The sequence below is a fragment of the Zea mays genome, chromosome 4, assembly GCF_902167145.1.
Source record: "Zea mays cultivar B73 chromosome 4, Zm-B73-REFERENCE-NAM-5.0, whole genome shotgun sequence".
Lineage (NCBI taxonomy): Eukaryota > Viridiplantae > Streptophyta > Magnoliopsida > Poales > Poaceae > Zea > Zea mays.
In genome coordinates this window covers 197708614-197723467 of record NC_050099.1, presented here as the reverse complement: position 1 = coordinate 197723467, position 14854 = coordinate 197708614, and the positions used below count along the sequence as shown (strand labels likewise).

The window sequence follows — 14854 nt, the reverse complement described above, 5'->3', positions numbered from 1 at the left end:
CTCGACCCATCTGGGCTGGGGCACGCAGCACACTCACTCGTCGGCTTAGGGACCCCCCTGTCTCGAAACGCCGAAATATATCATCGATACTATTAGGCATATGCAAAAACTCAAACCTTATACTAACTTACTAAGTTAGTGATAATTAGACAACATATACTGATGCTAAAAATTGCATACGTTGCTTGATTCCTCGGTCGGTGTCGTCGTGTCGGGCGATGAGGTATGCGTGGTCTACTGCTGTGCTGCCTGATGCGAGCCTGCGAGCCTGCGAGGTCGGATTAGGCCATTAGGCAATTAGGGTTAGGGATGTGCTCTGTTGTCTGCTCTATTCCTTGGGCAGGGCTCAGTAGAAAATTAGGGATGAGCATATCAGTGACCGGACCCTAACCTGGATGACAGGAGCAGGACGGCTTATGGCTGCGGTCTGGGCGCCTCCGCGCCTGGCTGCCTAGCTCAGCCTGGAGATGTCGCGGCGCCGCTGGAGATGTTGCGGCGTGGACGTTGGAGGCTTGGGCGCTTGGCTCGGCGGCTGGAGATGTCGGCGTCGACGGCGTGGACGTTGGAGGCTGGATCCTTGGAGGCTTGGGCGCTTGGCTGCCGCCTGGAGCCCTGGAGTCGCTGGAGAGTGGAGATGTCGCGCGGCGCCGCCTGGAGGCTGGAGTCTGGAGATGGAGCGTGACCGCGTGTGCGGCGTGAGCGTGACCGCGTGACCGTGACGTCCGTGAGTCCGTGACTGCCGCCTGGACTCTAGAGATGGAGCCGCCTGGAGATGGACCGTGGCCCGTGGCGTGGGTGGGCCTGGCCGCCTGGGCCAGCCAGCTGCCAGCATGTGATTATTTGTGAACAGTGGGCCGCGGCAGCCGTCGTAATATTCGGGTACGGGTTGTTCGGGTACCGGTTGGTGCTACCCGAATTACCCAGAATAATTTCGGGTTTCACAATTTACTACCCGAATTTCCCAAACAAATTTCGGGTACCCGACATTACGGGTTCGGGTTCGGGTATTTCGGGTTCGGGTAACGGGTTTTTTGCCCAGTCCTATATTGACTGGTGTCAACTAGTTTACACGGATTTGTGTGATGTTGCCGCACGTTGGCATAAAAGGAACAAAACAAACATCACAGCAACAATATATGGATGCTCACTCATTGTTCTGGTAAGTTTTTTTTGTTTAATGTGCCTATATATGATATGCAAATAGTTGTTATGTACTAATTTTATATACTTGTGCATTCCTTTTTTCAGATTTACTACCTTGATCACCTACATCACCCTGCATCTCCTATTAACAAATATGGTACTCCACGCATTAAGTTTTTTGACAATGAGACCATAAAAGAGTTGACTCGTGGTGACAGGCGCCCCCCCCCCCCCCGTAAAACTGGTGAACCATTCGGATATGCAGAGGTTAGACATAAACAACTTTTTGTCCTGTTATGCAGATGTTAAAATATTATTACTGCTAACTGTTCTATATTACTTTATACAGTTTCGTAGCTGTTCAGAAATGTGTTACGTCATTGCTCCAGAACGGCCTGCTTCTGCCGTTTTCAACATATATGTGCCACGTATCAAGAATTTGATTGGCAACAAGTTGCAATGTTTGCCCTCCCAGCAGCGTCCAATGTTTCAATCATTGTTTGATGCTCATGACAAAGAGGTGGATAAATACTGTGATTCCATTCAGCTGAGCCATCAGATGATTGTTTCGAAGCAGATTGAACTCTCTGAAACATTTGGTGAAATGATCGATGAAGTTCTGAGAGCTGCAACGCAGCGCGATTCACAGCCAGAAGGTTTTAGTATTTATGTTTATTTTTTTAAACTAATCAAGTTCACGAATTATTTCCTGGAAAATAATATATACTTATACGATCTCAACTAATTTATTATATGAAGTTTTGTATATACAAATTATATATTAATTTATACTCATACAAGCAGCAACATATTTTTTCAGTGTATTTCATTTTTTGAAAACTGTATTTTATTTATGCATCCTGATAGTATACTGATGTAGTTTGCAAATGTGTATGTTTAACCATTTTTTTATAACGATACATTTATATTGCAGTTATATTTCAGTAACAACTACTATATTATTATATGTTCCAAATGTAGATAACCCCCCACTACCTCAATGCCTCCAACAAATGATCCAGTATCCACACTAACTGTTCCAACACTTGATAAACAGCAACATGATCAGGAAAGCCATGTTCCTACTGATCATATCAAAGTATCAGATGATGTAAGTTTTCTCATACAAACTATATATACAATGCATATATTCTATTCTGCATACAAGTTACTGTTTACTCAAATGTCAGTTGTTTCCATTATAGATTGTCAGTGGGAACGTCTGCAAAAAAGATGAAGTTATGGATGCCCCTATTTTTGACAAGACTCCAAAATCTAATGTTTGACTTCCTTATATCACAATTATTATTATTTTATTTACAATGTATGCAAGTAACATTAATATATATGCATGCTTTATTTTTTTTAAATCCCCAGGCTCCCACAACAGACAAGCCTGCTGCTCCTAAGTTAACACTAGATATAAATAGTGTAAGTATTTACACCTTCATCATATTATGCTAATATTAATTATACCATATGTTTCATTACGTTTATATTAATAAATTTATTGGTTACAGGAAGGACAAAAATCTGTTACACATGATACTCCTGTATCTGGTGCACCTCTGTTCGATAAAACCCCACTGACAGATGTAAGACATGTTGTCATTTTCATATTTTTCTTATTTATACACTAAGACATACATATTTATGCAACTGTCTACTAACATTTATTCATATATTAGGCAACTACTGACCTGGTTGCAAAGGATAGTTCCTGTAAAGCTGCAGTCGCTGAACATCCCCACGTGTCACGTGAAGACTGTGCTCGCAACCTGCTTAAGTTCATTTTGTCAGGAAAACTAGATCCGAGCATGTATGTATTAGTTATTCAAATTCCAATTAAGTATAATTAGAAGAATTGTAATCAAAGTTTTTCCCCCAGGTCTATCATTAATTTTGGAGGATTTGGAGGGTATGTCCTTGATGTTATCCAGTCGTTTGGTCCCAATAAATGTCTTGAGAATACTTTCATGCAGGGATTTATCGACTGTATTCGTCAGGATGATGTATTATACAATCCAGATTCTGTAATCAACACTCTAATACTGAATGTCAATGTTGGGGTAATTTTTTCTCCACAACTTTGTATCTTATTGCAACACTTACTGTATAAATATATAATACTAATCAATTTATTTTCTTTGTCCAGACCGTTTTGAATATCGAGGAGTTTGAACAACACAGTTCAAATCCACAGCCCTTCACAACATCACTTCTTAAAGAACATCTTGAACCGACCCTTCCTTCAGATGATGTTCTGAACCAGATTAAATTGGTGAGTTCTAATCAGTTTCATTTGTACAAATGTTAGAATGTTCTTTTGGTCACTAGTTTTATGTTGTATTAGTTTTAATTTTTCATATGCATAGTATAAATCATTCATAAATTTACATATATATTTAACAGATCCTGGTTCCTATGCTTCGCCGAAGCCACTGGACCCTTTATGCAATCAATTTTGAACGTCGTCGAATAGACATCTTAGATTCAAATCCTTATATATGGTACATTGCTTGGAGGCACTACATGGAAACAAATCCATAATGATCAAATGATGATAAATGGAACGAAGATACCTTGGTCCAGATTAATAATGAGAAGACTTAGCATTGCCTTACATGAAGCTCGACCTGAGTCAACTGTACCAAAGTTTGGCAACTACAAGATTGGGCTCCTTCCCAATTGTCCAACCATGACATCAGGGTCAAATGATTGTGGTTTTTTTGTCGCAAACTTCCTCCGCTACTACGATTTTGATGATGACGACTTATCAGAATTTTATACTCCGGTATGTCACTAAATTAGTCTTCTAATCTTGCATATATTACTCCTTCATATTTTATTCTACCATTAATTTGATATTATGGCTATTTCAGGATGAACCATTGGACCAACGTGCCTTTGTTCTGCATTACCTTACCTTTCATCGCAACAACATGGTTGCCCCCCTTCCTGCAGAACTGCTGCCTTTCAAGTATTCTTCAAGGAGACGCCGCTGTTTGAAAGCCAAGACTTAGATAGCATAGCTGAACATGATTCCCTGTGGGATCCACAAAACTGGTTATGTTACTTGTTAAGTCACTTATGTCAGGCCTCTGATCATGTGTTTCATACTCCGTTTGCCACTTATGTTCAATGTGTCTAATGTCTATGCTACTTCGCATCAGTTTTTATCTGAAGTGTGTCAAACATAATTGTTACCAGAATGACTATTTATGTTATCTGTTAACAAATTCTATGTTGTTTTCATCTCCAGTTTGTGAGTTGGTTAATCGTTTTGCTTCCAATGTTTGGCTTATTTGTATTATCATATTGTTTCAATATTCAAGTTTTATGCATAATATATACTTCCTTGTTTTATATACACTAGGTTCATCTTTTATACATTTTTCACGCTAATAATGCTAATTGTAACAAGTGTTTACGCTAATTACGCTAATTTTGTTGTATTTGAAGTGTGAAACCGACGTATGCACTCCCATTTGATTAGTATTGTTAAGTGTATACAGTTTTATATACCATTAATGTCCAGACCTTCCGATTGCTAAACGTTCAATGCCAATTTGTTGTACATATTCAGTTACATAATTTGTGTAATTGTCTATATTTACGCAACATGTTATAGTTTTATATCTACGCATTATATAACCCTTTCATGCAAACTATTGAATTTCCAACAAAATAAAGCATAAGTCATTGTGATATTACAAGTTTCTACTAAATCGACCACTCTTTAGTCACACTTCAAATTATTCGCCCAAATCCATATGCTCATCGGCTTCTTCATTTTCCACTTCTTCATCAATACGATGTTTTTTTGCAGTCGATGTTTCATTCCACTGTGGAGCAGTTGTTTTATTGTTTAGTCTTGAACCGGCTGGCCGTCCTCTCTTTCGATTAGACAGTTTTGCTAGCCTTGCTCTGTTCTCTTCCACAGACAGACATGTTCTGCTGTTATGCCCATCTGCTATTCCACACAAATGGCATCTCCTATTCTTCTTTTTCTCTCCTTTCGCACCTAGTCTCATAATCCTATCTTCTGAATTTTTGATTGTCCGGCCATTTGGTCTTGCACGATCCGGCATATTCAGATTTATAACATCCACATTAAAATTCAACCTCTGCATAATAATAGACGTTACTATTTAGTATACGCATATTTACATATATTTATACCAATCAGTAAAATCATTTATCAATGCTCACCTTTTTAGCTTCTGAGGATGCAGCAATATGTTCCATTTGTTCATGTGCTACGTGACACGGAGAACTTGTATCACCAACCTCATGTGAAATTCTCATGTTGTCCTCCATTAGAGCCCAACACAAATACATCAACATTTACATGCAGCATAAATATATATTTTCATTTTAGACAAATAAACAAAATTATTTTAATATGTACCTGGTTACCAGTTGTTATTATTGTTAACGCATGTTCACATCCAGACCTGGTGTTATGCGAATCCTACAAAATATTATTTGCTTATTACATTGATATTATATATTTATTATGTACAATACTTCATGCAAGCTTATATATATATCTTTTACATACCTTATTATGACATGTAATTGTATTGTCATCTTCCATCCCATTGCCAGCATTATTTTTATTCAACTCTTCTTCCTGGTACAAAATAACATGTTACTATGCATAATTTATGTTACAAATAGTATAACACTAAAACATCTGCAATATTATTACCTTGTCTTCCTCATTATCACTAACATCTGTTGACTCATTACATCCAATATCTGGCTCCAATCGGCTTAGAACGACATCGAGCTCATCCAACACATCCATCGCCTTATCGTACCCTGCTTTTGACATACACGCCTGGCGAACTACTTTCATTGTTTTCGTTAACAACATTTTCTGTCTGTATGATTTAGTAACTCCAATCTTCCCCCTGAAGCTCTTATCAATTCTTTCAAACGGAACATCTTTTCTTGATGAGACAGTGTACCTTTGCAATATATACTTTGAAGGTATCTTTTCAACTTGAAGATGCATGAAGGCTCTTAAAAGATGAACACACAATAGACCTGAAACCATGAAAACAAACCATTATTTCATAAATATACATTGATTTGTACTACAATCATCAAATTATCTAGTATGCAAATTTTTTATGCTAACCAACATAATACGTACAAACCTGTATGTTCCCACTGTTTGCACTCGCATGTATACTCCCCAGCTTCTATGTCTACTGTTATCTTGAATTGATGTTGTCCCCACACAATTTTATTAGACCGTTTTGTATGCTGTACGATCCATTCATTATCACATCCGTCTGGGTCCTTTAATATTTTGTATGCAGTGGCGTATTTCATTGATTCCTCAAATCTATTCATAACAGCTCTGGTGTATGCTCTAGAGACTCTCACTTCGAACCTATATAATGTTTCTGTTGTCCTTGGTGCCTATAACACATTATTATCATAATTAAACAAATTATTTACATAAATGTATGCAAACCGTTATTGCTAACAAGCACGACATACCTTGCTCACCAATGCCTCCTTTGATTCTTTCATTTTCCTGCTGTGCAACATTTTCATCATTTGTTTAGCGAACTCATGCAGTGGGGTGTTCGCATCTACATGTGATTGCTTCACTAATCTGTTCATGCTCTCACTTCGTTGTGTAGATACCATTACCCCACAGAAGTCATTTTTAAAAAATGCAGGTATCCATTCTTTTCTTATTTCATATAATTTGTGTAGAGTCATATCTTCATGAAGATTGAACTCCTCTAGCATCATTTCCCAGGCACATTCAAACTCATGAGGAATTAATAGATGATGTATAATAGACTGGAGTGTTGTTTTAAAATCCTTAACAGCAAACCTGGCATATATCTCATTTAGGAATGGCATAAATCTGTTCTGTACATGCCATAAGCACAGTCTGTGAACTGTTTTTGGAAATATAGTTCTCAGAGCAATTGGCATTGCAGGATCTTGATCTGCAATTGCTCACAGATTATTCAGTTATTTTCACAATAAATTAATTCACTGTTTTGCATAACAAATTTATATATCACATACCTGTAAGCATAACTCTTGGACCCTCGCATCCCATACATGTTTTGAATGAATTGAAAGCCCATTCAAAAGTATGTACAGTTTCGTCTCCCAACAAAACAAATCCAAACACTGTACACTGCAGATGGCTGTTAGCTCCAACAAACATGCCCAGTGGTTTATCATATATATTTGTCTTGTGTGTTGTATCAAATGTAACAGCATCACCATAATCTGCGTATTCCCCCTGCATACTTGCATGTGACCAAAAAATACTAACTATTTTCCCATCATCGTCTAGCTGGAAATCACAAAAAAATTGTGGATTCTGTTTCTTGCATTCTCTAAAGAAAGCCAAAAGTTTGGCTACATCATTTGAGCAATTTTCTCTTCTCCTGGCTGCCCTCCTACATTTGTTTGCACAAAAAATTATTACACACACATTTACTATAGTAATATTCAAGGCTATTGATATATACACATGTAACAAAAAAGTATTGCTTACATGTTTTTCAGATCTTGAGCAGTTACCGGTACGTTCTCCGTCCCATCATGCATTTCTGATATAAAATCAACTATGCAATGCTGCGGCACTCGGCTATCATGCATTGCATCCACAAAATTTATGAACTCAGCATCCCTAATTTTGTTGCAACGTAAATGTTGTTTCTCTGCTTCGTCAGTTATGAACTCATGGTTATGCTCCAAGTTTACCAGTTCAATTTTTGTAGCTACAACCATTTTGTTTTCATCATCATATATATTTTTTAATTTTATTCCAGCTTTGCATTGTGTACGCCCCGATGATCTATTCCTCATCCTAGGTGTATCATTTGATTTTGCTGCACTTTTACCTTCACGTGAACAATTTATCCACTTACTGAATGTCTTCTCTCTGTATTTCTTCAGTGTAAATCCAACTTCATATGCATACCTTTTATAGAATTTATATGCATCATCAACATCCTTGAAAGTCATCCCTACCGTTGGCACTATAGTTGGATCAATGTTTTTTGCCTGCTATTTCATTGTCATTGTTGTTTGTACCATGCAATATGTTCACAACAATATAATCAATCAATAATCAAATACAGCGATTGGACTTACATGTGAACGCAGTATCTGTGGTGTATCCATCTCCCTGGAGCTAATATTGGACATAGGAGGTCGAACCCTTTGTTCTCCTTCTTCCCCTATGCTCATCTCGGCGATCTCAGGACCCATTAGAGCAGGCGGTGGTGTCACCAGTGAGTTACCACCAACTCCTCCCTCTGTCTCTGGATCAAGACGAACGTCATCTCCTTCCATCGCCGGCGACCCTCCAGAGCCGGCCATCTCCAACACCGATTAGTTATGCAGGCTTAGTGGTCTTTTTTTCCGAATGAAAGTAAATCTCGGATACTATAAAAGTAACCGCATCCACGTTTACAGGGTCTCCCCATTATTTCCGAAACCGTCCCGATATTATGGCGACGTCTTTGTCAAACTAAAATTCATAATATAAAATTTACGCACAATGACACAATGTTTTACGCCAATCGGTATATACTGTTTATGCATCTATTATGCCGTTTCGGTTTTATGCCATATCTTTCATCATCTTATGCTTCATTTTTTTACCTTCCGCACATTACTTACCATGCAAGATCCATAATTTACGCGCCCACGTATCCCAGTAATCACGTTTGCATGTGGCATCTATTCCCTTTAATTCCGCGCAATTCCCTTACCATCAAAACAACCGCGTCACGGCGCCGTCTGTCCTGCATGCCGCCTCTCAGCCCCACGTTAAAACACAGGCGCGCCTGTTCCATCGACCAGACCTCGGGAACCGACCTAGGCTTCCTTTAATATCCGAAGCCCAGGGCTCCCGTTATACCTGCCCTATATATATATATCGTATTGTTATCTAGATTAAATTAAAACTGAAAATACTAACACCTTCACATATTATTAGACGAGATTAATCTATATCATCGATTCTTTACAAAGTAAAGAAAAAAATTGGTACACGGCCTCTTGAATTATGCCAACCCTTTGAAAATCTATACGCACATGCATGGCCACATCATGGGCGCGCCATATCCAGCGCTCCATGCTAACTGATTGGCCCATTCATTCGTAGTACACGGCTTGTAGCTGGAATGCTGGATGTCTCCGCCGTTTGTTTAATTTGGGGCCGGGATCCCTTCCAGATTTGGATACGGCGTTACGTACGCAGATCGATACGTTGTGGTCGGCTGGTGCTGTTTGAAGTAACCCAACGGTCTCAGCCTTTTACGCTACTCGGTCAGTCAGGTCCATGTCCAAGCGAGGTGCACGTGTAGTTACCCTGTGCGGGCTAGTTCGTTTGGGCACCGTCGTCGTCGCCAGCGGTCACGACTCGAAACCACAGGCACAGGAAGGGGTGCGAGTCACGCGATGGCACATGCGCGGATCGGAGGACCCGGCCGCCGACAAGCATGTGCAGTGCCGCAGGTAGCCGTCACAGGCCGGCCCCCTTGACCCGACCCCCAGCGGTGACCTGAGGAGACCTCGCAGCTCGCACCACACCGGAGTATCGGACGGTCTTTTTTTTTCTTTCTTTTTTTATCCTTTTCGGCTTTCATTTTCATATATATATCATTTCCAGTTTTAATTCAAGTTCTTTAGTTCGGCGCTGTTACTATTGGCGCAGACCTATCACATATCGGCACCAAAAGCTTTGGTTGTGGCACCTCGTGCCCCGTTGCATTTTGACGTGGCGTGTGGGGTCGGCGCCATAGATTTTGGCGCCAATCCCTTAATACCTGTTAGCGCAAAATCTACGCGTTTCACCATTTTTCTTCCTCTTCATTCCCGTCTTCACGCTCCACCGTCTCCATCTGCTCGCTCCGTCGTGCCGCCTCCACCACCCCCAGGCCCACGTCGGCGAACACCGTCCCAGGACCGAACGCCCTAGCGCCGTCGGTCCCGGCGCCCATGGCAGGCGGCCCACAATCTCGCCGGCGCGCCACTCCTGTGCGCCGCCGCCGAGGCCCACGCCGACGTCCCCGGCGCCCCTCACCACCGTCGCCCCCCCCCCCCCCCCCCCCCCCCCCCCCCCCCTCGTGCACCGCTGACGCCCACGTCACTGCAAGCTCATCGCCGCCCCTCTTCGGGGCCGCGTGCTGCCATCGCCGTCGACCACCGCCGACCTTCGTCGCCAGCGTCAGGTGATGTTGCATTCCTCTTTCAATTTTTGAAGTTGTGAACAGTGAATCATTGCTTGATAGAAATACATTGGGGCTCCTCTTCGCTCGATTTAGTTGTTGATTTTGGTAAATCGCTGGAGTTGGTCTCATCAGTCTTGCTGTGCCTCAGACTCAGCCCTCAGGACCGGGCCAGGCGCCCACGTCCATTCATGGACCGCTAGCTGCATGCACTGCCTTGCTGCCGCAGCGCGCATGCATGCATCTGCATGCTTGGATTGCGTGCTTCCGGCGGCCGGCCGCCCCGGCACATCTCCGCCGCACATGGGACCATATGGTTTCTACTTTCTTTCTAATCCGCTTGGTCCAGTACGTGTGCGCTGGGCACTAGCAGCTGGGTACTGGCCTACTAGGTAGGCGACTAGCAAACGGCCCCCTTATTCTTTTTAATTTTGTTTGCTTAACGTAGAATCGATTCCTTTGTAAACACTTTTATTTTTCATTTCCCGCGTCTAATAAAATCTATATATATCTTTTGCCGCCATCGTAAGGAAACACAGAATCGGTAGCACGGCAGTATCGCCCGTCAACTGGGGCATTCCGGGCATGTTTGGAAACAATGAGATTGAGGTGGGGGTGTTGTTAAAATCATTTTAGGGCAATGATCTTAGATAGGATTAGAGGGGCTAAAATCACTTGCTACTCAAATTTTAATAACCCTTATGATTCGTCTAATAAATTGGTAGTTGATTTTAGCTAGGTTGGAGCAGCTAATAATTAATGATTATATAAGGGTATAGCTAAAAATTAACTGCTATATTAGTTGATCCATTCTTAACCACCTAGCTAATTTTAGCTACCAACAATTAGTTTTAGAGGTTTGTAACATGACTTTATTAGGTGGCTAGCAGTTAGCTTTAGAGGTTTGGAACATGACAGAAAACAACCATGTCATAAGCCTCCTCGTCGAATCAGGCCTAACCCTTGCCACTCACGTCCTTCTCCTCGGCGGCCTAGTCCCCGCTTCTGTCCATTTGACTCTATTCTTCCCCACGCCACCTAAACTAGTCTACCTTGATGCCCTGTTTCTGCCGCCGAGTCCTAGCTAGCTCTCCACTCGAGACATTGCCTGACCCAGCTTCTTTTCTGGTGCTCTTGTCCTCTAAGGATATCGATATTTGACAAGGTACACGTGGCTTTCTTTTGATTATATAGTTTTCTTCTGTCAACTTATGCCTTGTATTGATATGAGTTTTTTACGGTTTTGCTTGATTTTGCCATGTAATTTTCTTGCCCCCCATGAATTTCGGTGATGTATCTGCCACTGATTTGGATAGCATGCAAATAGAGAATTACGGGCCGTTATCGCTAGACGCGCAACGCAGCGGAAGAAGAACGTGTCGATATAGTGGAAGTAGTCGAACGTTCACTCGTCCTCCTCAAATTTGTTGCTGATGAACACCGCGACAACAATAACAGCGTATTCACGATATCCACTCGTGTGGAACCGAAAGAAAGGCTGTCGTTACGTGGTGTGCTAGCACCGTGTGCGTGCATCGACAGAAACATCATTTGTGTTTTATAATGAGACTGTATTTAATACTTATAATTATTGTTGGGACTATGCTTCGTCGCCGAAGGTCTGGTAGGAAGAAACAGCTTCGGCTGACGCTGTCCGCATGTGATGACCGAAGGTTCCTCTTCATGAAGCTTCGGAATTACAAACCGACATAAAAGTAGAATGACCTTTTAGTCCATAAATGTTTGAGTCGTTGTTGTAATCCCTTATGAGGGGCGTAATTGTAATTCCTCACAGGCTGTGTCCCGTGTCTATAAATAGTGAACAATATTCCTTTACTGGGGACGGATTCCTGTAATAGTGATCACCATTTGGGAACCAACCTTTTGCCAAGGCAGAGGTATTACTGTATTCAATGTTTAAATATATTAAATAGATATAATAGAAAAGTAATGTTGTTCGTTTATAATTTATTCACCCTTGACGCTTCATATTTTATATTACTTTATTCAATCTGTTAGAATTCAATTACGAAAATTTAACCTTCGTAATCATATTGTCTTTAACCTTCGTCCAAAGTTCATTAATCCTTAAGGGAATAATGCTTCGTTGGACGAAGGGCATTAACATTTAACATTTTATGTTGCCTTGTTCTTGATTCATAGCATTTGAGAACAAGTCCCCAACATTGGCGCCCACCTCCGGTCAACTCACTTCCACTTTTTGAGCTGATGGTTTCGATTAACGATCAAGTTGGAGCTGCTTCGGCCCCGAAGCTGGTGCTCCCGATAACAGGTGGTTCGTGTTCAGAACCAGCCAACAAAAAGCAGAAGAAGGAGGCACAGAGAAGAGTACAGCATGTTGGAGTGCAGGGACCCTTCATCAAGTCAAGATGGTCCCACATTCCAATCACCTTCTCCCAAGAGGATCTTCAGCTCAAGGATTTTCCTCATAACGATGCTATGGTTATTTCTTGCGTTATCAAAGGGTTTCTGGTCCACAATGTCTTGGTTGATACAGGCAGTGCAGCTGATATTATATTTGCTAAAGCCTTCAGACAAATGCAAGAGCCAGAAGATAAGATTCATGATGCTACGCACCCTCTCTGTGGCTTCGGAGGAAGACAGATTGTAGCACTGGGCAAAATCACCATGCCAGTGACCTTCGGATTCATCAACAACACTAGAACTGAACAAGTTGTGTTTGACATTGTTGACATGGAATACCCTTACAATGCAATTATTGGTCGTGGCACCCTCAATGCTTTCGAAGCAATTCTTCATCCTGCTTACCTTTGCATGAAGATACCTTCGGATCAAGGATCCATTGCTATTCATGGAAGTCAGGAAGCTGCCAGAAGGGCCGAGGGAAACTGGACTGACTCAAAAGCAATCCATAATATAGATGGAGCTGAAGTTTGTGAACAATACAAATTCAGAAGGGAGAAAGCAGCTTCGGCAGATCAGCCGAAGCCCATGCTCTTATGTGAGGACATAGCAGAGCAGAAGGTGTTGTTGGGCTCCCATTTATCCGAAGAACAGGAGAAAACCTTGATAAGGTTTTTATTCAACAACAAAGATGTTTTTGCATGGTTAGCCAATGATCTTTGCGGAGTTAACAGGGATGTTATTGAACACTCGCTCAATGTTGACCCATCCTTTAGACCCAGAAAGCAGAGGCTTCGGAAAATGTCTGAAGACAAGGCCGAAGGAGCTCGGAACGAAGTCAAAAGACTCCTCAGTGCAGGAGTTATCAGAGAAGTAAAGTACCCAGAATGGCTAGCTAACGCTGTTATGGTAAAAAAGGCCAATGGCAAATGGCGAATGTGTATCGACTTTACGGATCTCAACAAGGCCTGTCCGAAGGACGAATCCCCATTGCCAAGGATAGACTCCTTAGTTGATGCAGCAGCTTCGTCAGAGCTTATGAGTCTTCTAGATTGTTATTCAGGCTATCATCAAATTTGGATGAAGAAGGAGGATGAGCCGAAGACCAGTTTCATAACCCCCAGTGGAACATATTGTTACCTTCGGATGCCCGAGGGGCTCAAGAACGCTGGAGGAAGTTTCAGCCGAATGACTGCGAAGGTTCTTCAGTCTCAGATAGGTAGAAATGTGCTAACTTATGTTGATGATATCATTGTAAAAAGCACGAAACAAGAAAATCACATTGCTGATTTGCAGGAGACCTTCGCCAGTTTTAGACAAGCCGGTCTAAAGTTGAATCCAGAGAAATGTGTCTTCAGAGTAAAGAAGGGGAAATTTCTTGGATGCTTGGTTTCAACAAAGGGAATTGAAGCTAATCCAAGTAAAATTGAAGCTATACTTCGAATGGAGCCACCAAGTACAAAAAAGGGGGCCCAAAGACTGACGGGGAGGCTGGCATCTCTCAATAGATTCATATCCAGATCAGCAGAGAGAAATTTACCATTCTTCGAAGTGCTGAAATCAGCCGAAGTCTTTCAATGGGGACCAAGCCAACAAAAAGCCTTCGAGGAACTGAAGCAATATTTGATAGATTTAACAACATTAACTCCACCAACACCAGGGGCTCCTTTGTTATTATATGTGGCAGCTTCGCACTCAGCGGTAAGTGCAGCACTTGTCCAGGAGAAGCTTGATGGCCAAGTCAAGAAGCAGGTCCCAGTATATTTTGTATCTGAGGTTCTTAGTTTATCGAAGAAAAACTATACAAAATTGGAGAAGGTGTTATATGCTGTTTTGATGGCATCCAGGAAGCTTCGGCATTACTTTCAAGCATACAATATTGTTGTTCCTTCTTCGCAAACCGTTGAAGGATATTATGAGAAATAGAGAAGCTACTGGACGGATTGGAAAATGGGCTGCAGAGCTCAATGAATTTTGCATTGATTATGTGCATAGATCTTCGATCCAGTCTCAAGCGTTGGCAGATTTCATTGCTGACTGGACGCCAGGGGCTCAGGATGAAGAAACAAATAAAGATGCCGAAGTATGGACAGTGT

At 41.6% G+C, this 14854-nt stretch overlaps 1 long non-coding RNA gene across 1 annotated transcript; it reads left to right on the top strand.

Moving 5' to 3' along the window:
* The first annotated feature begins 2663 nt into the window (after nucleotides 1–2663).
* Nucleotides 2664–3061, top strand: LOC103654399 (uncharacterized). Its single transcript, XR_002268859.1, has 3 exons — nucleotides 2664–2738; nucleotides 2832–2962; nucleotides 3032–3061. It is a non-coding gene; the product is annotated as an uncharacterized lncRNA (long non-coding RNA).
* The last annotated feature ends 11793 nt before the right edge of the window (nucleotides 3062–14854 follow it).